This window comes from Girardinichthys multiradiatus, chromosome 13, assembly GCF_021462225.1.
Source record: "Girardinichthys multiradiatus isolate DD_20200921_A chromosome 13, DD_fGirMul_XY1, whole genome shotgun sequence".
In the NCBI taxonomy this organism is placed as follows: Eukaryota; Metazoa; Chordata; class Actinopteri; order Cyprinodontiformes; family Goodeidae; genus Girardinichthys; species Girardinichthys multiradiatus.
The window spans coordinates 34,775,940-34,799,695 of NC_061806.1; the positions used below are offsets into that span (position 1 = coordinate 34,775,940).

General features: G+C 36.3%; 1 long non-coding RNA gene across 1 annotated transcript; it reads right to left on the reverse strand.

The window, feature by feature from the left end:
- LOC124879909 lies at window positions 1-21,832 on the reverse strand. The gene is made up of 5 exons (XR_007041155.1): window positions 21,775-21,832; window positions 21,548-21,693; window positions 595-941; window positions 137-460; window positions 1-69 (listed from the first exon to the last, which is right to left on the reverse strand). It is a non-coding gene; the product is annotated as an uncharacterized LOC124879909 (long non-coding RNA).
- Between the last annotated feature and the right edge of the window lie 1,924 nt (window positions 21,833-23,756).

Consider the following 23,756-nt stretch of genomic DNA (forward strand, 5'->3'; position numbering starts at 1 on the left):
GTAAATTAAGTTTTTCTTTTATTTCTTTTCGACTCAGGAACGAGGTGGGCAGAGCGATCAGGAGACAGACTGCAAAAGAAGAACAGAGGTGAGCGGAGGAACAGAATGGAATATTCAAGCAAAGACCTATGCTCACTTTCCGGAAGGCGATCGATCCGCCAGGGGGAGAAGCCGGTTCAAGTCTGTGGTAGTGCCTGCACGGAAACGATTGGAGCGATCTGATGTTCCAGGTAACAAAGTGGTGGACAGGTTGCGCTTCCAGCTGGAGGACTCGCAAGGGCAGCAGCAGATTCCAGTCTTGACAGGAGGTGGGTTCAGGTGGAACCCCCAGCTTGGCGTGAACAGCGGTAGGAAAAACACTCAGGCGTAGAAAAGCCAGCGAACCACCCTCATATAGTCCTCCAGCTGATGAAGCAACGACGTACACCTGTCAACACTCCGGTCTGCAGCTCCAGCGCCTCTTAGGGGTGAGAGAACATTAGTAACAGGCAGGTTGAACAACAGACTGTGACAGGTACATATTTATTTAATTTCCAAAACCACATTTATAGTATACTAGACTGTAAACAGACTAAATAAAATTAAATTACATACATGATGTCAAAGTGGGTACAAAACATCCCCCTGACAGGCATAAATGGATGCAAAGTTAGATAGAAACTTCTTGTGGCAGACAGCTCCATTTCACACCTGAAAAAGTTGGGTAAAGAACAAACAAATATACAAAGGTACAATGGCACACCAGTGCAAGTGTGAAATGACCAGCACCCATTTGTAACCGGGTCAGATGTCTTGCTGTTTTAATTAAGCAGTTGTTCCCTGCAGCCATTGAGGTGATTTAGACATCGGATCAAGATGGGCATCAAGGTTCTTATGGCACAGTCCACTGCAAGAGATGCCAGGGCGAACTCAGACTCTGGGTTTCCGTCTTGGACCTGGAACTGAAGATATATATCAAATTTCAAAATATGTGGGACGATGTGTATGGTATAGTGCTAGAGCTTCAGCATTTGGAGGCTTCAGTCCTTGACAGAACTGTCCAGGGTTCGGTTAAATTTCAAAAAATAACCAAAGAAAAAATAAAGACCACTAGTGCTACAAAGATCTTTAAAAAATATTCAAGATATGTTGCTTGTTTGTTTGGTGTACATATTAAAAATGTAATTTCCTTAACTAATGGCCACTGCCTTTACTCTAGTAATGTCTACTCTAGTAAATTACTGTGGGCCCTCCAAAATTATAAATTTTCTATTCACCTACTTGTTCAACTATACTTTGTTCTTGTTCATTAATCATAATTTTTTGAAATAAAAAAATAAAGATTGTTTTTTGTTGTTTTGACTTTTGCCTTTAAGTTTGGCAGTCTTGTGTTTTTGACTTTGTCAGTCAGCAAAGTTATACAAGGTTGGTAAAATGTTTTTTGAGGCCATTTTAAGATTAGTTCAGTCTTTATAAATATTGTGCACCTTACAATGTTATCTGAAGATAACAGAAGACATAATGACAGTACAAGCAATCAAGATATACAAATAAACAGTTTCACAAATGTTTGAGTCTATATATGTCTTTGTCTTATCATAGTAACAGCACAAATAACTCCAACAATATTTAGAAAAACGCTCATGATGCTTTAGCTGATCAAGAAAGCTATGCTGCTCCCTACAGCCTAATATATATGGTGTTATAGTCCCCCATTTACACATTGAGATCTCTGATGGATTACAGTCAGACAGAAAGTGATCCACTTGCTGAAGAAATCGTGTACAGGTTGCTCTTCGAATAAACATCATGTACCTGATTTCTGCAGCACCTGCATGGTGTTCAACAGCTCAGCAAACATGACACTTAACACTGCAACATATCGCCTGAACAGAATGAGCTAAGACTTCCTATAGAACACAAACACATTTCAAGCTTACAAACGTTACAGACAAGTTTGCTGCTGTTGCTGACTTTGAGATGTACAACCATGATCATGTTGACGATGTGTGAAGGATTGTTGGTCTGTGCATGGCAAAAAAAATATTAAAGCTTTTTTCATTCACGCACAGTATGTATTCATTTAATAGCTTTACATTTTTAGACATGGACACTCAAACATGTACTAAAAAGATAAAGATCAAAATTCTTGAAATATTTTAATTTCCAGTTCATAAATTAGATCTTGTGCATTCAACTCTGACTCTTTTTTAGCTCAAAGGGTGGATAAAATCACACAAAGGTTTTTGGTCTATTTAGTACGGATGATTCGGCACACCCCAAAAATTAAATGTGTGTATTAATATGGACTCATACAAGGTGCAATAAAGGGGGTGTAACAATGAGCCATTGTTACATGTATATTTATATTTGTTGGTGAAAGACAACACAGTTAAACAATATCTTGTTTTGCAATTCAGTTTATTTTGGTTATTTTGGGTGCAAACAATTTGTTTGGGGTGTGGCTTCTTTAGCAGGCCTTATCTTGGTTTTTCTGTAAAGGTAAATTAAATGATCTTTTCAAGATAATAAATGATTGTTAAATTTTAATTGCATTAAAGGAAAACATATGAAAGTTCAATTTGAGTACTTAGCCCTGCCATTTCCCTTTCCCAGCAGGTGTGCACAGGCAAAACATTCCCCGGGGGCTTGAGCACATTTATTGGTTCTGGGACGCACCATCAGGGAATGGGAAGGGAGTTTGGTTTCACATATGTTTTCTATGTCAAGTTTGGAGTACTTATTGGGATTAAATTAAAATATTTTCTGTTTTGTCTTGATCTGTAATTTATTTTATTAGCTGTTCATTTAATGTAAATATTCTTGTTTGTTTATCCTTTTTGCAGTTGTGTGTCCCTTTAAATGGTTTTTCCCAATTTAGTTTCACCTCTATTTAAGTAGTATGTCTGTCAATGTCCGGGTTGTTGCTGGTGGTGTGGTTTGGTTACTTTGCTGCATCAAAAAGATTAAAGCAGTTTCAAACGGATTTTTTCAGAGCCTGCTCTTTTTTTTTCAACCATTCTTGGGTCCCACCTCCAAGACCGCTAGTCCTCCTGACAAACATGTGACAGGGGGAATAAAGGAAAAAAATCCGCTTTGCCTTTATAACAGCAGTAGCCCTTCTCTGTACAATTTTTAAAACTGTTTCTTATTTAAAGATATGCATCAGGTCTATTAAGTCCTAACTAGGGAAATAAATTAATGCCACTTGGAGGTGGTATAAATTCTTTGATAGAGATGAGTGAGAGAAGGATGGCAGACAGGCAGGTGAGTAAAGAGGAATGTGATTGTCTGACCAGAAGAGGTTGTCAGATATAGTTCAAAAGGTGACAGTTGTGCAAACAGGACCAGCAGATACATCCACAAATGGTGGTAGGTCTCCAGGTGAGTAATTGGAGGTGGGTGGAATGCTTAGCACTTGGAAAAGTATTGTTACCCTTTCAACTTTTCAACATTTTGACACGTCACAACCATAAATCTCTTATTTCATGGGAGTTTCTTAAGTATTATGGATATGGACATATTAAGTATTGCATACTTATTACTGGACTAGGAAAGTAGGAAAGTAGGAATTTTTCCTGGAGCTGAAAAATAATTTTTAAGATTTAAAAAAATAAAAATCCAAAAAGTTTGGCATGCATTTGTTTTTAAACCCCTTTACTTGGATACCCAAAACTAAAATGCAATGCATTGAGTTGCCTTCAGAAATCCCCTAATTAGTAAATAGAGTCCACAGTGGTGTACTTTAATCTCAGTGTAAATACAACTGTTCTGCCACAGAGGTTTGTTATAGAGTATTGGTTAACCATAAACATCACGAAGATCAAGGAACACAGCAGATGGCTCAGGGATAAAGTCGTAAAGATGTTTTGAAGCAGGGTTTGGTTATAAAACAATATTCCAAGTTCTGAGTATCTTCAACCCATCATCCGAAAATGAAAAGAGTATGGCACCACTGCAAACTTACCAAGATGAGGAAAGGAAAGCATTATTCAAAAAAGCAGCCAAGATGCCGTGGGTTACTCTAAAGGAGCTGCAGAGGTCTACGGCTCAGATGAGGCTTTTCAGGCTTTGATGGAAATATAGGGTGCAAAGCAAATATGTGCAAGAAGGTAACCTGAACATGGTATTGGGAGCATCATGCAGTGCGGATGTTATTCTTCGTCAATTACAAGGAAACTGGTCAGAGATGACGAGAAGATGGATGGAGCTAAATGTAAAGCAATCGTGAAAGAAAACTTTTTAGAAGCAGCAAAATACCTGAAACTGGGATGGAGTCTCAACCTCCAGCAGGACAACAGCCATGAAGAAGGACCCATGAGGGTGAGGCCAAACCAAAACCAAGACTTACCTACAGCTGTTTTACAGAGGGAATGCTCAACATGCTTTTACATGCTTTTAAGGTCTATAAGACTTTTATCCTGCCATCCAACCCCCCCCCCCCCCAGCAGGTTTTGAGCTGGGTTTCCTCCCAGTGAGACATGCCCTAAAAACCTTAAAAGGATGAGACCGACCAGTAAATCAAGAGCTTTGCCTTTAGGCTCAGGGCTTACTGACATCAGGATACATGAAGTCCTCCACCTGAGGCAGAGACTGACTGACTCCCAACCTGGAGGAAATAATTTTAAAACCCTCTATCGTGGAGTGGAAACATTACAATTATGTACTACTTGGTGTTGGTCCATCACATGCAATACATTACATTGAAGGCACAGGGACTGATGAGTAGGTGTAGATCTGATGTGCAGGGTGACTGAAGGCTCTACCCTTGAGATGTTCCAAAACTATAGGAACAACTATGGAAGTGGAGGGGAGAGAAAAGGAAGGAGAAAACAACCAGAGACAACCCAAACCTTCCAGGATTCCTTCTGTAATGCCGTCATTTTCTAATCTTCCTGACCCTTTGGAGTGCAACATTTCCCAGAGTTCAATCACAATTCACATTATTTTCCACCACTTGTTTTGACAAAGAATTGCTTAAATCATTGCGCTGTGGGTACCTGAAACACAAACAAGCAACCACAATAAAATCTGAATAATGAGCTGGACAAAGTTTCACATTTCAGCTACAGCGATCACATTTATCATTTAGATTGTCTTTGTTCGTCGTCACTAACAGAGCGTTGATTACACCACATCTTCCTTCAAGCCTGCCATCCAGCTCATTGAATATTCAGGAAACGGATCTCATCACACCTCCCGTCGCTGCACCTTCATTCCCTTAATCCTCGTTCTTTCCAGCTTTGTCCTTTCCTCCTTTATTCTTGCATCACTTCCCCACATCCAAATCTTCTCTTCCTTTCCGTGTTTATTACCTTTGTCTTCTTTGCATCCTCCTCATTCTGAATATCATTTTAATGTTGTGACATTGTTGCTAACACAACACAATGCACAATAAAACAGCAAGAGGGAGTGTCATTCTATCACAATTCCACACTTGATTTAATCTTCGTGTCAGAAAAAGATCTATTCTATCTTAATTCCTATCTGTTGTTTGTGGCTATGAGTGTTATGTTCCTAATGCAAATCAATTTCAAGCTGCTGCGTGCGGGAAAATAAGAGAGACGAGACCTCATTATTCAAATCATATTTTAGATTCAAATCTGTTTATGTGCGCTGTTGTGTTTGTATGAGTGCTTGAGTGTAAAGTTGTGTGTGTTGTTATCTTAATTCTCATCAGATTGCAAACCATTGTGCTTGCAGTGTTTGGCATGTGTGTCCTCATGTGTGTGTTTTCACAGCAGCAGCTTTTGTTGTAGTCACCTTGAGATGAGGATGCAGATGGCAGAAACAACCAGAGTCTGAGAGGCAAAAAACCCAGAAGATTCTAGGGGAATGTATATTACAACTTTTTATGACTCACTCCTGGCACAATGAATTCACAATGAAGTCACACGGAAGTTGTTTATTTTCAAATACAACTTTATAAATGTAATTAAATGCATTTGATTCACAAATTTAGAATAAATGTTTGAAAATATATCAGATTCAGATTTAGATTTGCAAAACCAGTTTAGAGTAGAATTAACAGTCTCTAATGTCTTCATATTTTAAAGTTTTGAACCATTTATGTCTAAATACTTTATGGAGTTTAAACATTCAGTAAATAAAATTAATCACAAAAAATGTGGACTGTTACCAACATTTAAGGTTAAATGAAAAGAAGCACCCTGTTCTGTTTTATTTCAGCATTATTGCCAATGAATATATCTGGTTTAATTTATAAAACCTGTTAATGTTGTATATTTTCTCCAAATCTGGACAGCTTTAATGCTATTTCGGACTGTACCCAATGTTAAAAAAGATCAAAAGTTACAGCTGTAACACATCCGGTTGAGCATGTAAAAGCAAAAGTCTGCATTCTTGAAATTAATCTAAAACCTGTAATAATTACACCTTTGTACAGATTTTCGATTGACTTTAAAAAGGTTATAGGGAGTAACAATCTGTTAAAGAATCGTTTCTTGTTTTATTTTTAAAAGTCATGGCATTTGTGTTTTTGGGGAGTCTTTTTTTCCCTTCACACACTCCGTAATAGGAGGAGGAGTAGCAGAGCAAATTTACATAAAAATAAACAGTCCAGGGGAGATTGGGGGTTTGGAAACATAATGGAAACACAGTTTTGGAAACAGAGGATGTTCATATGTGTTTGTTAATTGTGTTCAGAAAGAACAGAACAATATCAATAAAAGACAAAACTCATGCTATTATATTTGACACAAATATTAACAATGGAATTATATTTTAATCTATTCATCAAATAGTTTAAATTAGCACCTAAAGATGAGGTGAAGAGAAGCTGTTATTTCTTCATCACCCTCTCTTATGGAGGATGGGCAGTTAATGCAAAGCTTTGCCTCTACACTCAATGGTCACTTTATTAGGTACACCTGTTGAGTTGTTTGTCAACCCAATAGTGAATCAGCCAGTCACATGGCAGCAACTCGACACATTCAGGCCATTAGATGTGATGATGGTGGCTGGCTAAACTTCAAACGGACCATCAGAATGGGGAAGAGAAGAGTTTTTAGTGTCTTTGAATTTTTCCATTTGTTGGTACCAGACAGGCTGGAGTGAGTATTACTGAAATTGCTGATTTACTGGGATTTTCATGCACAACCATCTCTTGGGTTTACCAAGAATAGTGCACAAAAGAGAAAATATCCAGTGAGCAGCAGTTCAAAATACCTCGTGGATGACACAGGTCAGAGGAAAATACAAAGGAAAATTTGAGATGTTAGACATCATTTTGTTACACAAAATTTAAGTGGAATGCCATCTCCAAATGCATAACACATCGATCCTTGAAGCAGATGGGCTGAAAAGCAAAAGGCCAGCTTTTCCACTGGTATTTTTACAATTTATTTTTAAGTCTTTAAGGTTGGAAAGTTTGCTTGCCATCACTCTAATCTTAAGCTCCTACCAACAATTTGCTGTCACATTCAGTTCAGGACTCTGGCTGGGATATTTCAAGACATTAATATTAGATCTAGTGAGAACCAGCATATTAGTTAAGTTAAAACATTTCTTTAACCTCTCTCGGCCAGTAGCATGATTAATTTTGGACTAAACTAGAATTTAGGCCTAACTATAGCACCATTCTTCACACCATATAAATAAAACAGTAACAGCTAGAAAACCATAACCTTGTCTAATTGGTATTTATTCTAGCTGGGAAATTTAAATGGTGGGGTTAGAATATGCCATAAACATGAAAGCATGGATCAATATTTGTATGACACATTTTGGTCTCTTACTGACCACTAAGCATTGTTTAAATGTCATAGCCCACCTATATATTGTCGCTGACCATGTTTATTCCTTTAGGACCACAGTGTACCCAAATTGTGATGGTTACAAAGCTTGAATAATCTTAAAGTGGTCTCTTTAACAGGTTAATGAGTTTACTCTATCCTAATAAAGTCCACGGAGAGATTATATCAATCCAGTAGATTAGCTTTGTGACATGGTGGATTTACAGCAAGCAAATGTGCAAAGACTGTGATTCTATCATGTCAGTAGAGATAGTAGTGGATATCCGAGGAACAAGCAGAAGGGTCCCACTTTATGTTATTTGCACATGTCTGTGAGTCTGACCCATTGCTCCTCATGAGGCCCTCATGGTTAAAGCTTAATTTACAGCTCAAAGGAATGACTAAAGATATAGTTATTTAAACCAGCATGTAAAAAGTCAGAGCGGTCCTTAATTATTTTATCAATAAAATGTTTTCTCTTTTTGTTCTCACTAAGTGGTGACACCCACTAAGAGGAAACATGGAAAAAAGACACTTCTATTTAAATCCTTTGTCCACAAAAAGGAAAGATTTGTGACTTAATGTTTGAAACTTCAGATTTTTGGATACGCATTGATGTTTTGCACAGCAGTGTTTTATATGGGGACAAAAATATTCCCACACTTACATTAACACAGCAACATAAAAATCAATAAACCAAACACACTGACAAAGATTTGCTAATATAATTTGACACAGCAGCATCCTGGCACAGGAAATCTGCTAACTCGACGTTTTCTTTTCAGGGTCAAAATCTTTCCAGAGACTCAGCAGTGTTCCACATTATATTTATGATATCATGTTTTAAATATTACACTTTTTCAGAGTACTGATTCTATTACTCATTCTATTAAACTTAAAAAATGAAGGCATTAAATTATCTGTTTTTGCCTTGTGAATTCTTGTGTTTTTTCTGCATTTGTTTGCAGTTGTTTAATGTCTTTTTGGTGGCATGTTTGTCCCATTTTGTGCTCATCTGTGTCCATTTTCAGTGGTGGTTTTGCCTTTTAAAATTACTTTACAACAATTTTGTTTAGCATTAATATTCAAGAAGGTCATAATCCCAAACTGGTCTTTTTTTCTTATACTCAACAATGTTTACTGCCATTTATGTATGCCTTTCATAACCAGTGCATTACAAAAATAATGAGTTTAATAAGCAGTATTTTTCTAGCATTAGGGCCAGAGACTGTTGAATTAAATATTTAAGCAGATCCTCTAGACTTCAGAGAAAGCTGCAGTTCAACTACTAAGTCAATTAAATAGATTTTGTAAAAAACTCTTTAAGAACTCCAGGTTTTATGTTGTTGGATATGGAAATTTGGCGATCCCAAGATGGCAAACTTGCTGCAGTTCTCTAACAGCGAGTTTCAGAGATTTGTTTTTATTTGATTTTATGTTACTTTACATTTGTTACCATGCTTCCTGAGACTAGTGGTAAGATATTGAAGGCAGGTAAGTGCTAATTCAAAGTTCCTACACACACTGGTCAACTTAAAGAAAGCAACATAAAAATAAAAATTAAAAAAACAGCTTCAGTTACATTTATTTGCTGTACTTTGTTAGTAGTGCGAGGAACTTCAGCACCGGTGATCTAGGCTCATTAAGTTATTTCATAATGTGGATGTTTGTTTTGATCATACTAAATAAATGTACTCAGATGTTAGAAGTTTCTAAATTTCTTGCGCAACATTTACGACTGCAGTAAAAAAGAATTTGTTTTTGAACATCTTTACCACATTTGTGAATGTTCTGAAGGGTGATGCACCTTTTTAGCTTACTTGGTTTTTACAAAACACTTTACAGTCTGTTCACCCATTTAGTGGCTTCAAATACATACTGACAGAAGATATAATTTTTTTTCCAATGACACCTCAGCACAATACACTTAAATGTCAGGACCTGGTTACATATACCAATATTTTGAAGGTTTGTTTTAAGTACAGTGGTCTTTCATCAGTCTATATTTAAAAGTTTGTGAATTATTTTGTTCACACAAAAAGGCTGCAGAAGATTTTCCTCTTTGCACCTGAGTTTGTGGTCTTTTGGGAAAGCATTTGTTTGGACATTAGCAAAGTTTGTGTTTTCTGTAAGCTTTTTCACGTATTTGTGAGTGAATCACAACACTGCACCTTTGACAAGTAGACTTCTACACTAATCTACCCGAGACATCGATAAGGATCTGTGTGACTGAAGACTCTTTCAAACATAATTGTTGATCAACCATTTAAAGGATCAGATCGCTAATCTTTCCTTCAGACTAAGTGTAAACAGCCAAAATCAGCACAAAGCCAGTTGTCCAGAAGATAAGGTGCCAGTCGCTGTACTGTATGAAAATCACGATGGTTCTAGTCTCTCGCTCCACCCTACAAAGCCCTCCCACCCCTAAATGATCTTAAAGTAGTTCAACTTTAACAAAGAACATCTAATAAATGCAATACAGTTTAAACTGTCCTTTTAGTACAATTTAAGTTTGGCTAAAGTACAGAATTAAATGCTCCAAAATAAACACCTCATTATCAAACATGCAAACTTGATTGGTCTCACTGCAAGGATACTAAAATCTGTCATTTGTAGACTTTTTTCACTATGGGTGTGTTGCCCTACACACACAGCGAAGTTTTATGTTTGGATTGTGTATTTTTGAACTAAGTGCCTCTTTGTATTGTAGAATTTCCCAGTAAAAAAAATGTTTTGAGGCTGGCTTTTTATATGCTAAGGAGGCGTAATCCCTTTATGTTCTTTGTGCACAAAGAGAACGTAAATAGTCAAAACCTTTAATCCATTTTTCATTTGTGTAAAATAGTAAATGGAAGTTAAAGAGTTGATGTGAAAATAAACAACACTGATATCTACAGTTGCCCAATAAGTTAATACCATTGGTAGAATTTTAAAATCTTGCAAAATTATGTACATGTAGCATTATGTAGCAAAACTTTACATGAGTTGAGTTTTACCTGCACCCTTTTCTCTGGATAATTTCAGTGAGGACAGAGCTGGCTGACTTCTTGCAGCTGTCTATAACTGTGAATAATGTCAAATAGTTTCTTTTTTAACTGAGTCAGTTAAACTAAAAAAATTAAATGCAAGTAATAATAGAAGTTTTAATAGCAGAACTCTTTAATTAGTCATTAATTACTCAATAAAAAGATATGTAAAACGTTTTACTGAGCTGCTTCTGCTAGTGTAAGTTTGCTTATCACTTCAGTGCATCTCTGCTGCAATAAAACTGTTCTTAAATCTCTTTTTACAGTCTCATTTGTCTTCCTGTTAACGTGGTGTGAGGCTTCCGCTGAATCATCAGCAGTGCTGTGATATAAGAGCTGACAGTTATTAGTTGCGGCAGCATGGAGCCCGGTCGTCAAGACGAGGGAGGAGAGCCGCGATGGATCTAAACCTTTGACCTCTGGCTGTCAGATCGCAGTCCGAATGATGGGACCTCTGCGCTGCCCTGTGGGATCAAAAGCCACATATCCTGCAGAGATTTTCCTGGGTTTAACCTTGCTGTCCCTCTGAGAGACACTTAAGGTGCTGTTAACATTTCTTCACTAAGCTTTAAAATCCCGCAGGGTGGCTGTGATGCTCCATGGTCGGACATCTCCCATAAATCTCTGAGGCTAAGATAGTAAAGGGGATTTGGGAGTCAGAAAAGTGTCACTGAGAGTGAAAATGAGAATCTAGACCTCTGAAATATTGTCTCTAACCTACTATTTGCTTAATTAATTTGCCAAACAATTAGCTGATAGAGGACCTATTTCACATTTGTCTTGGGGTCTTGTGGTCTTCTCCTTCAAATACAGGTATTCTTGTAAAACCAAATTCCTACAGGAAACTTGACTTTTGACTTTTTATGGATAAATTGTGTTGAATTATATGCAATTGTTCACACCAAATCCATTTTGTTTGTGGACTGTTTTCACCAGCACAACCTTATGCCGAAATGATACTGTCCATGCATTATGAAACTTTTCTGAACTGCTGTATTCATAAAAATACAGTAACCTAACATCATATAGCAACCTATATTTGCTGCTAATGTTCTTTTACTGATTGTATCAAAGGGTTAAGACAAACGCAGCATGTCCCAGGATGGATATGTCTTCAAGCTGAAATAGGGCAATATGCTAGTGTTTAAGAACATTAAATATGATACGAGTCTGAGGATTAGAGACTTTTGTTATGCGGTTTTTCCGGAGCCAAGTTGGAGCTTAATCTAGACTATAGGGATTACGGCCAACAGTTTGGGAACGGATAGCTGCTCAGTCCAGACAATCTTTGACAGTGGTTTTAGCTGCATTTAGCTAATCCATGCAGCCCCAGCTGTCATTTCAACGAGCCTTCACCCTGTTGGTTCGTCAGCACATCGTCTGAGGCATATGGATCCTCATTGTTGCCGGCAAGAGTGCCGGGTTGAGGGGTTAAGAGGACCTTACAGACTTTAAGACTTTGCAAAGCTTCGTCAAGCCAAAGACTTAAAAACAACTCCTTTTCTAAATATTTACCCCTTTTAATTAGTATTTAAGCCCATTCCTGCTTCTCTTATCTAAACCCTTTCCTCCCTGTGGCCTATTCCACTCTTATCTTTCTGGGCTTTGTTGTTTGCACATATTTTCGAAAGGGCTGTTTTTACACTAAGTTTTATCAATTCTCTGTCATTCCAGGACAACATCAGAGAATCTTGGAAACAAAAGGCACAATATTTGTATCTGTTTGCAAGAGCATACAAATGTATTTCAATTACGACTAAATATGTGTTTTTTTTCTTCTTTATCTTGTTAGAATACTATAGAATACACAGAATGCACAAAGACTCCACTCTGTCTCTATCAGACTTTTGTGTCTGCTGTATTTTATTGTTTCCAAGCAGATAAGATGGCATTTCCTTACCCTTACCTTAATAAACAAACATTCCCTGTTGTTTTATGTAAGAGTAAACAGAAAACTGGAAAAATGTTGTGTCATGCTGTGCAGCAAAATGCAAAAGTAAACAAAATTCAAACCTAGATATTTACCAAGATATGGATTTAATCAGTTTTTTATGATTTCCTAAAATGCTAATTTATAAAGAAACAATTCAGAATAGTTAGGCTCAGTTAAGAGGTAACAACTAGGGCTGCATAATATTAGAAAAATATGCACCTACAAATATCATTGCTGAATACCACAATGACTATTAGTTGACATCAACCTACATTTTCAATGCTTTTTTTTTTTTAAGTGTGGGATCTAAAATCTGTATCCTAAGGATGTGTATGGCCTTCCAAATGGCCAAACACAATTTATGCATATACAGCGTATATGCCAGAGATGGAGACTTGAGTTTGGGACTCCTACTCAAGTCACACTTAAGTCGCACATACAGTGACTTCAGACTTGACTTAGACTTGCACTCCAAAGACTTCTCGCGATTTGAGACTTCTGAACATTTTTTTATTGTTTGTTTGCTTTGTATGTTATTATTCAAACAACCCTTTGTAAGGGTGGAAAGGCACACATTGATATTGCAACACGATAATCGTAATTCGGTTAATGGTGAAGCTCTAGATATGACCAGCCACTACCTGCAGAAGACAAATCTTTCAGCAACTTCACCTTGATGACACAGAGATTGGTTTTCCGGCTAACACTCACACTAACAGTTGCAATCTAAAAATGTTATGGCGGTTCATTTATGAGCTTTTTTTAAACATTCCTAATTAGCATTTTATGGCAAAAAATACATCTAAAAAATATCTAAATGGTCCAAATACATCTTGGCTAAACTTGGAAAATATTTAAGCTAACATTAACATTTTAGTAATCTAAATTGTGTTTTTAGATGTTTATCAGCAGTTTAAATACATACACAGTTTGTAGTATAAATAGTAACATGCCTTCTGTCTACATTTGGAATTCTTATAATTATTAACATGCTCCAGCTGAGCTACATTCTGCATTGCTAAAATACATTTACAAATTCAGGTCTCATTATGAGCTCCGGTTATTGTTTTGTTGTCATTCCTGTAGAACTGAATTACTTTTTTTAACAAACAGAATATAAACTTCCTCATCTGCCCTAAAGACATCCAGTTAGACCGGTGTCATCTCTGTGTTACAAGGACAAGTTCACAACTTAACTTCATCTTGTCAGTAGTGCACAGCCTATATAGCTTCAATGTTTAGAAACACATTTTTGTTTCCATCAACCAGTACAGCACCAATATGTAAATAAATCTTCATGTATACTATTATTTTCTTGATTTGCAGCTCTAAAATAAACAGAACTATAGTGACTCTTTCCTCGCATGCATTCTACAATAATAATGTCTTTGAAACATCTATGTCTCGATCTGGGTTGTAGCCTTAAGGCTGAAATATGCCCGAATAAGATCTGTGCAGAGCCTCAACATAGAAATCAGGTATATGAACCATTGTCATGTTTGCATAAGACATGTATAGGGAATGCACAAGTGTCAGAAAAGCACCCAACCCAGCAACCAAGCATGTCAACCTACCCCCTTCTCTTTGTGAAAAGCATATTCTTGTTTTCAGCAGGGTGAAGTCCTTTGTCTGCTTTTTTTGCTCTGTCTTCATAAAAAGCTCCATTATTACTACGTATTGGGTGACAAGAAAAAAGAAGACTCCTCTTGTTTGTCTGTGACAAAGACCCATGTCCAGCATGTACTGCAAAATATAATGTGTTGAGCATATCTGGGAAAATAAACTATCTGTTATACAAGGAATGAGAAGTGAAAAAATAAATTAAAGTAGTTCAAGAAAATGCAGTTTTGTTGATTGTCATTCCACCATCAAATTGTAACAAGCTTTGGAAAGTTGGAAAGTACAGATGAAATTCTGTGATCAAGCATATTTGAAAAACAAATTATGAAGAAACAAGAATGCTAAGAAACATTTTAAATGGCCAGAATAAGAATAAGAATCTAGATTTTGTTGCAGCCAGTTGCACACTTTATATATAAGTAGCCGTAGTTGCAAGACACCCAAAAATCCAGTATTGACAAGCTTGGCAGGAAAAGACTAGGGGTTGTGGCATGGTTCACGAGTGTGTTGGCCTATTGATAATCTGAGGCTGAGTTGTAAAAGAACAGTCTATTACATTCAGATCACAGGACCCAACAGTGTCAGATCTGAATAACGTCTGGGAAAAGAATGTGTGATTATACTCTAAACAAAAAAATACAGAACTGAAAATGTTTCAAAGAGAATCATTTAGATTACCAATATTTGCATTTCTCAAAATGTTCTCTAGAGCTCTGCCAACCTTAACATTTAAAACTGTAAATACTGAAGCTGAATACAGAAATATATATTCTAAATATTCTTGTTTAAAATCAGACTTTCTTTCTTTTAATTGTGTAAGCTATTACATGTATTTATATTATTTACATTTTATGCTGATTGTGTACATTTCTGCATGTTTATTGTACATATTCCTATATTTTATTTTAATTTAGTGCACTGTTGGTGTTCTTTTCTCTTTTGTCTTGAATAATTTCTTTGTACCCTAGTTCATAATGACAATACATTTAATTTATTATATTCTATTTTAGCAAACAAACCTGAATATAGCTATTTCTTATTTTTCAGTGCTTTGTTATAACTAATGTGAATTTTTGCTCTGACCTCATTATAAATTTGGAAGTCAGATTCCATTGGAATCTCAATTTCACTGGAAGCATTGCAAAAGTTAATGTTAATCTGCAGTCATGCTGTTTCTGATTTTGCCATATATGCTGAGATGAAGGTTTTAAAATTTAGAGTGCTCAGACGTAAATGCAGAGTTATTGACCTTTGCCCTGACTTTCAGATTACAAGACAACTACTGTTCACACTATTCTATAAATAGACTGTTCTACGAACATTCTGCCCAAATGTGGTCAAATAATCATTGGCTGAATTAATAAAAGAAATCAACTGTTTTTGTGCTGGAACACTGGAAGCATTTGGCATGCTGAGATGAGAGAATCTTTATCAGTGAAGACAAATAGGATTGATTTATTTTATTATCAGGTCATTGGAATGCATAGGAGTCCAGTGACCTGATAGTGTTGTGTATGTCTGGTATTGTGACATTTAAGGGTTGCACCGCTCATACCATGAAATTTAGCATGCAATAAATCAGTTGCAGCCTAACTTAACTTGAGATAAAATCACGCCTCAGATGCATAGAAAGCCAATGTCGGAGCATTACTTACTTAAACATGTCGCAATAAACTAAAAATAAAACTAAAGACACACAATAGTCTGCCAAGGTTATTAAAGAGGTAGACTTCAACTGATGTAAGGAGTCAAGTAGGTAGTGTGAATGAGTCAAAAGTGTAAAAAATGATTTCACATATTTTGTATCAGATTTTAAAGCAAGCATTTATTTAATTTTGCAGAAAAAAAATTTCTTATTGCTGTTTAATTTAAACCCCTATAAAATAAGAGACTGTCTCATTGGTGATGTCTACAGAGAATCTGTTCATCACAGATGGAAACTATACTTTAAAGGTGGCTTTCCTAGGACTTATGATAGAGACTTGTGACTTAAACAAATGAGCTGAACATATGAATAGAAGAATTTAAAAGGACGGAAAGAAAAGAACATCATACTGATGAGACAAAACATGGAAATGGGAGAAAATGTTAGAAAATGCTTAGTTAGACTTGCATGGTTAAAAAATTATGAATTTCAAAACAAAGTTCATCTGAGAGAAATGAAACTGACAAAAACTTCAAGGTGTGAAATGGAAGAAATTTAAAGAATATAAAAAATCTGACTAAGCAGGAGATACAGAATCAGAATTCCCTGCAATAACTTTATTATAAATATGAAGCAAATGTTTGTAAAAAAGAAAAGACAGCCATAAAAAATGCAAATAGTACAGAGATATAAATGTAGATAAATAGGTTGAGAGAAGCAGAAGGATGCCAGAGATGGTAGAATGATTGAGAACTGAATCAATAGATGGAGGGATAGGTCAGACAAAGGATGGACAGATAGATAAATGGATTCTTGAAGGAACAAAGACATACAGACAAATGGATGAACCAGAAGATAGATTACTGTTCAAGAAAAATCTGTCAAAAAATAAGCTCCTAAAATGTCACTGAGCCAATTAATCTCCCTCTATCTGCACTGACTCACTGTCTGTCTCTTCATCCGTCCATCTGCTCATCCATTCGTCTGTATATCTTTTCACTTTTACTGCTCAGATTATTTTCAACATGTTGAATAACCACAAGCATTTGGTGACTTTTTGTTGGTTAGAAATCAAATTCATCTGATCTGTTCTGCAGTTTAAGGCTGATTTGAAACAAGTCTCAACAAGATTATTATAGCTATTTTCCCTAAGGCCTGAATTTTCTTTATGGAGGGCTGTAATTCAAGCTGAGGTCAACCTGAACAGAACACGAACCGACTAATCATTGATTGGGCCTGGAGTGTGATGATATGCCAAGTATCAAGATAATAAAGCTGTGCGGTCCTGTAGGTTAGATAACAGATGTCAGGTGAGACATTTCCATGACATGTCATGTTCTATCATGACCCACGATGTCATGCTGCTTCCCATCATCTCACATCTTATGATGACAGACGATATCTGGTCAAGTTATACTGCACTGCATCACAGTATGAAGCACCTGGTCGCATATAGCCTCATGGCAAGTATTGCTCAAAAGGAGAAAAACACACTTGAAAAGCTGAGAATGCATCTGGTTGACAAACATCTTATTTCCCAAAGACATTTCCAGCATGTGACATGCTGTTGCTATGCTTAAGGGTACATGTTGTATATGAGGAGGCATCGAATACATTAGAATCTCTCTAAAGTAATGTAATGTTATTGAAAAAGTCTAAGTAAAAAGTCTGCAACCACGACAATCCAAAAGGCCTTTTACCGCTTTCCCTCTCCCAGTACGAGTTGTTAACCACAGGCTCTTTTCTGCATAACAGTTAAAAGTCTGGTAGCAGAATTCTGCACAAGCTGCAGGCATGACAACTGAGGTGTTGCCAAGTTAAAGAGAGATACTATCGTCTAATCTGGAAGTGGTTCATGTGGTGACAACTGCCTTGATGTCATCAATAAATAAGACTGATTTGAGCACAGAAATATTTCCTATTTGTAGGAAAGAGCTTTTAACCACGGAGTTGATGTACTTACCAAATTGTTGCTAACATCAAAGATTACACCTAGATTACTGGCATTAGACCGGTAGATCAAATAACAACAGCTTTAAATGGAAGAGTTGTCTGTGTCTTAAAAGGACCAAACAAATTATTCTCAGACTTACCATTACCAATTATCATTTATTAAAGATAGTTATTAGTCATCTAGCATTTCACCTCTTTTTGTTTCATATTTGCATTGCATGAGATCTTTCCATTTAGTTCACCAAAGCCATAAGAATGATATGCAATTTCAAACTAACTAACTAACTTTAAACTGGTACGTGACTAACATAAGTCACCATTTTTCACACCGAAAACAAAGGTAAAATTTTAATGCCTCATCTATATATATATATATATATATATATATATATAAATAATACCTTAGATTGGCTTCTGTGCCAGAAATCCACTGCCATCGGAGAGCCCCAAAGCATTTGTCTCCTTCCCAAAGAATACATGCTGCACCTCAAAGTCACATACACTACCGGCCAAAAGTTTTAGAACACCTTTCTCATTTAATGGTTTTCTTTATGTTTTTGACTATTTACATGTACGTAGATTCTCACCGAAGGCATCAAAACAGTGAATGAACATATACTGTATGGAACCTTAAATATGTTATATTTTAGAGTCCTTAAATTAGCCGCCCTTTGATGTGATGACTGTACTATTAACCTTTGGCCGTCTCTCAATGAACCTCTGTGAAGTTCTTTCAAAACTCTTTGGAAAACCATTTCAGGTGAACACCCTGATAAAGTTCATGGAGAGAATACCCAGAGATTAAAGCAGTCATCAAAGCAAAGGATGGCTATTTTGAAGAATCTAAAATACAAAAATGTTTAGAGTTATTTCACACTTTTTGTTTACTTTATAATTCCATGTCTGTTCATTCCTAGCTTTGTTGCTTTTGGCGAGAATCTATAATTTGAATAGTCATGAAAATAAAGAGCCCCATTAAGCGGGAAAGTGTATCTAAAACTTTTGACGGGTAGTGTGTATATATTCCATCAGGATTACACTAAAAAAAGATCAATATTTAGGCATTCAGTGGTCCAAAGTGTGTGTTTCAGCAAAAATACTTTGGCCATGGTCCTGAAGTTCTCTTATTGCCACTTATTTATAACCTTCAATTTATTAAAAGTGATAAATTATAAGATGATTAATAATGAGATGAGGGAAGGTCTGAGAAATGGTGGCCCTGTTTACCACCTCTTTAATTACACTCTCCTCTATTAGTGCATGAACAACACATGTAAATACACCAAATAAACTAAAGTTGGGGGATCAGACACAAACTCATGCTTGGTAAGCTTTGCAGCCACCTCTTTTTAATTGTAATGATGTTAGGACCCGCTCGCCCCTGAAGAAGAATGTGCTGGCAAGTCGGAGCGCTGGTTAAGCTGCTCACATTCTGCAAGTAATTTCTCCAGATTTTAAAGGCACTCTGATCAGTGTTTTTATAGGTTCAGTTCCACAAATCTGTATTTAACAAGCAGGGTGAATTAAAAAAATTACAGGATGTTAACAAGATAGATTTATCCCTTCTCAGAGACTAATATTATGAAAACCACTTAATTTATGTACAGTATCCATGTAGATGTGATATTAATAACATCAAGAAATTGGGAAATGATTTAAGAAAGTGATCTCTTAAATATTGTTACTTACTAATCTCTACCATTTAATATTAAAATATTTAATATAAAGGAATGAAATCTTACAGCTTTAACTCTACTAAGGTTTCTGAATCTATTTGGGGTTTATGCAGCTTCTGTGTGTGCAGCTTGTTGGATACTTGCTTGTTTTTTTTGTTGTTTTTTTTTAAAGAGAGGTTGTTCCAACATTTTTGTAAATGAGAGAATAGTCACCTTTGTAGCAGCCAACTTTAAAAACTACAATTCTATTCATTTAATTAATTGAAAACATTTCTGTATATACATTATAATGACATGAACAATTTGTTTTTTTGATTATTTTAATCTTGGGCTTATGAATCATTTCACTAACCCTATTTACTACTTGTTAACCTAATTTGTATTAATCTCTGAGTCTCAGTTACATATTTGAAAGCATGAAAGCTAAAACAAAATCTTAGGCTATTGAATGGTTTTTGACCCAGTTACAGCTTTAATGGGGTAATTGTCTGTAGTCCCCCTGAATCTCCTTCGATGGATGGATATTCAGAATTGTAGAAAAAAAGAAAAGGAATTATGTGAGATATATAGACAAAAGCAAATGCTAAATAGACTGACTTTATGCCAGCCACTTAAAGCGCTTTACACTGAATGCACATTCACCTAATTACACTCACATCTTGAGGCTAAGTGTCTTGCCCAGGGCACAATGAGATTTGGCAGAAGGAAAGTGGAATCAAACCCACAATTTTCAAATTGCAAGATGAGTACTCTTTCCACTGAGCCACTGTTGCATCACAAGTAAAAACCTGTATAAAAAAATGAATAATGAATTGAAGGCTTTTGGCAAATCCAAATCTCAGGCGAAAATACATTTTCACAAAGAACCTACTGCAGCACTAGTTAATCTAAAACTTGGCTGCACAGAGGGACACCCAAAAAGTGACTAGGCTGTCATTGCTTGGGTTAATTAATGTGATATTAACCTATTTACAAAAATATCTCTGGCTGTAGAGACTAAGGAAGATAAAGATTGAATGCAAGGTAGGTGTACTGAATGCAGAGGAGATTTGAAATCTGCAGTCCATGCTAAACACTGCTACTCTTTCATACTTTTCTGGTACATAGGCATTTATTTATAATGTCTGTCTGATTTGTTATCCTGAGCTCATCTTTATAAATAAAACCAGATAACAATCACAATAAGATTAGTCTCCTTGGACAATTCATTTGATCCTTTTTTTTCTTGTTAATTTTATTTTAGTTTCTACGAATACATTTTTAGCTGCTGTCACACTGTTTCTTATGTTGCCATGTATGTTGGCATGTTGAAAATTGTGTGTTTCGTGGTCTAAAAGTGTGGAAATAAAATTTACTTTGTGGAACATCAAGCCCCATCATACCTTTAAAGTATATGTGTGGCATATAAAGCCCTACTTGTTTGGATTGTGCTTGTGTATTAAAATGAAGGGTGTGAATTTGCTGTGTTCAACAGCATCAGAATGGGGTTGGTTACATTTTTGCCTCCACAGCATCACCGTCTCATTTAATTTTCTTTATAGCATAGCATCAACTGGCCATGTGTATCTGAAATTTAAATGCTATGCGAGTGCCCTTAAGTGCTTAAATAATTGTTAGCCAAATCAATCAGAAAGTAAGTAATGCCGTTTGTTTCCCTTTTATTTGAAGCAGCGGATATCCCTAGGCAAATCTTCTTCAGTGCAAACAGAGTTTCTGCATAGTGTTGCATGAGATTAAGTAATCTTAATAATGACTCATTGCTGTTGTCATGTTTCTTATTGCCGATTTAACCCACATGCAGAGACACTCAGAAAACAACAGTTTAGTTGAAGTTTATTGAAAACTCAGCAAGGCAGTTATAAGAGCGGTGAACCTAATCCCCATCACTAAATGAAACAAGGGGGGAAAAAACGGTTAGAGACTGAACCTCAGAATAAGGCCTAAAAGACAACGTTTCTTACTGGTGGGGGTGGGAACGTAGAATCCGCCAGGGAGAGGCACAGAGTCAGGAAAGGACCTCAGTCTGCCAGGTTCAGTTCTAGTCCAGGAGGGAGCTGCAAAAAACAACAGAGGTCTGGTTCGAGGTCCGATCAGCCAGAGATCACAGCTGGAACGGGTAACAGGAAGAAGTTAGTGTTTTCTTTTCTAGTTCAGAAAAAGCTTTACAATCGCTTTCCATCAAACTTACAAAAAATCAGGTTTCAGAGCTGGCCAAAAGATTACCACGGAGGGCAAAGCACTCAGACAACGAAATGCTGGCAATCCATCCTCTTTATGCTTCCCAGCTGATGAACCAATGAGCCACACCTGTAGTCTCTGGCAATCTCCTGCTGGCGGCACCTAGTGTTGGAACAGTGTTAATAGCAGGCAGCAGATGACTCCAGATCCTGACAGCTGTGATATTTAAGTACCAGTTGTAAATCCTGTAGCAGTGGTATACAGCTCTCATGCTGCAAAGTTTTTCAACATGTCCATAACATCAGTGGCGGCCTGACTTAGCTGGTGATCAAACTATGCATTCTGCAATGTTAAATGCAAAGAAGGACGATGCTGTAGCTTTTTACACTCATGAAACACAAGGCAAATACACCACAGTGTGACTGTAAAAACCTGATCTGCACCAGCGACCCCACTCAGTTCTGCTATTATCAACACAGAAAGCTCGCCGAAAAACATAAGTTTGGTTCAAAATTCACAGGCATATTTAATCAAGTCATAATATAGTGCAGTTTAAAGAGGACACCATTTTTAAGGTCAACATTTATATCACACACAAACAAAGTAGTACTTACCCCTATAGAGCAGACAACAGTCATAAAGTAAAAGTTCAAAACATAGTGAACAATAATTAAATTACTATTTTTAGAATTTTGATTAGTCCTGACTTGGGCCCTATTTGACATAAACCCTAAAATAAAGAGGGCTTTAAAAAAAGGCCTCATCACAAAGTATGGCTTTTTTCTTTTGATGTCCACCTTTCCACAGATGCTGATCTAGGTGCTCACTTCCCATTGACATTTAAAAACAGATACCAGCGTTGCTCTATCATTCGGCTTTTAATTTTTCTGAATGTGACTTACTGGAGGTATGGTTTGATTTTCTCAATTAAAATCATCATTGTTTAAATCACTTTGGAGTTGTTTAATATGCAGACCCATTCAATAAATCTGAATATTATTGAAAAGGTCATTTATTTTGTGGCTCCATCACTACATCAAGCACATTTTATTGATAAATTCCACACAGACTGACATTTTCAAGCCCTTCTTTCTGTTAATTATTATGCCTTTCTGCTTACAACAACTAAAAAGATGACTTTTAAGATTAGAATATTACACCAGACCAGTAAATAAAGGTTTTTCTAATCAGAAATGTGGGCTAAATGAAAATTATGTTTAATACTGGCTTAAAGGTTTATATTTTTAAAAGGTACATTTCCTCTGACAAACGAGCCTCACCAGAATGCTTATTCTAATTTATTGACTATGACTATACATAATCCAGTGTATGAGTTGTAATTGAACGCATTGTATAAGTGCACCTGTCAGGGAATTACTTCTTGACTAAACACTCCCATGTTGTTCAGGTTTGGTTAAATATTATCTATTTTAACGTCAGCTTATTTTTCTTCATACCAGTGGTGTTTACATTCAACTTGATGTCATTCCAAGTAAGTAGTGAGTAGTAGTGGTAGGTAATTAAGTTTCCACGTAGACCAAGCTACATATCTTATTGCTGTTAAAATATGTGGAGAAAAACCTTTAGCTTGGTCTAAAATTGTTTCCATCTTCACTGTAGGTGGGTGAGAAACTTTAATGTTGTCAGACTTTACTGATTGTGAGGATTCCTCAAACTCTGCCTTGTATGATGTCACTCTAACGTTGCACAGTAGAAAATAGAGTACCACACTTTAGCTTTGCACTTAACATTCTACATGTCTACAAGTTTAAAACGACATACGGTACATGTGCGTGCCAAACAGTAGGTCTTGTACTAGTAATTCTCAGTAAATTTATGCAATTGTAAAACCCCCTGAGGCAGTAGAGTAAATTCCACACTATAGATCCCCGCATTCAATAATTATACTTGGCCAAGGGAAGAAAAAAGCCTTCATAAAAACCCACCCAAAAAATAGACAATATAGTTTCTTTGGAGCTGTAAACTTGTCCA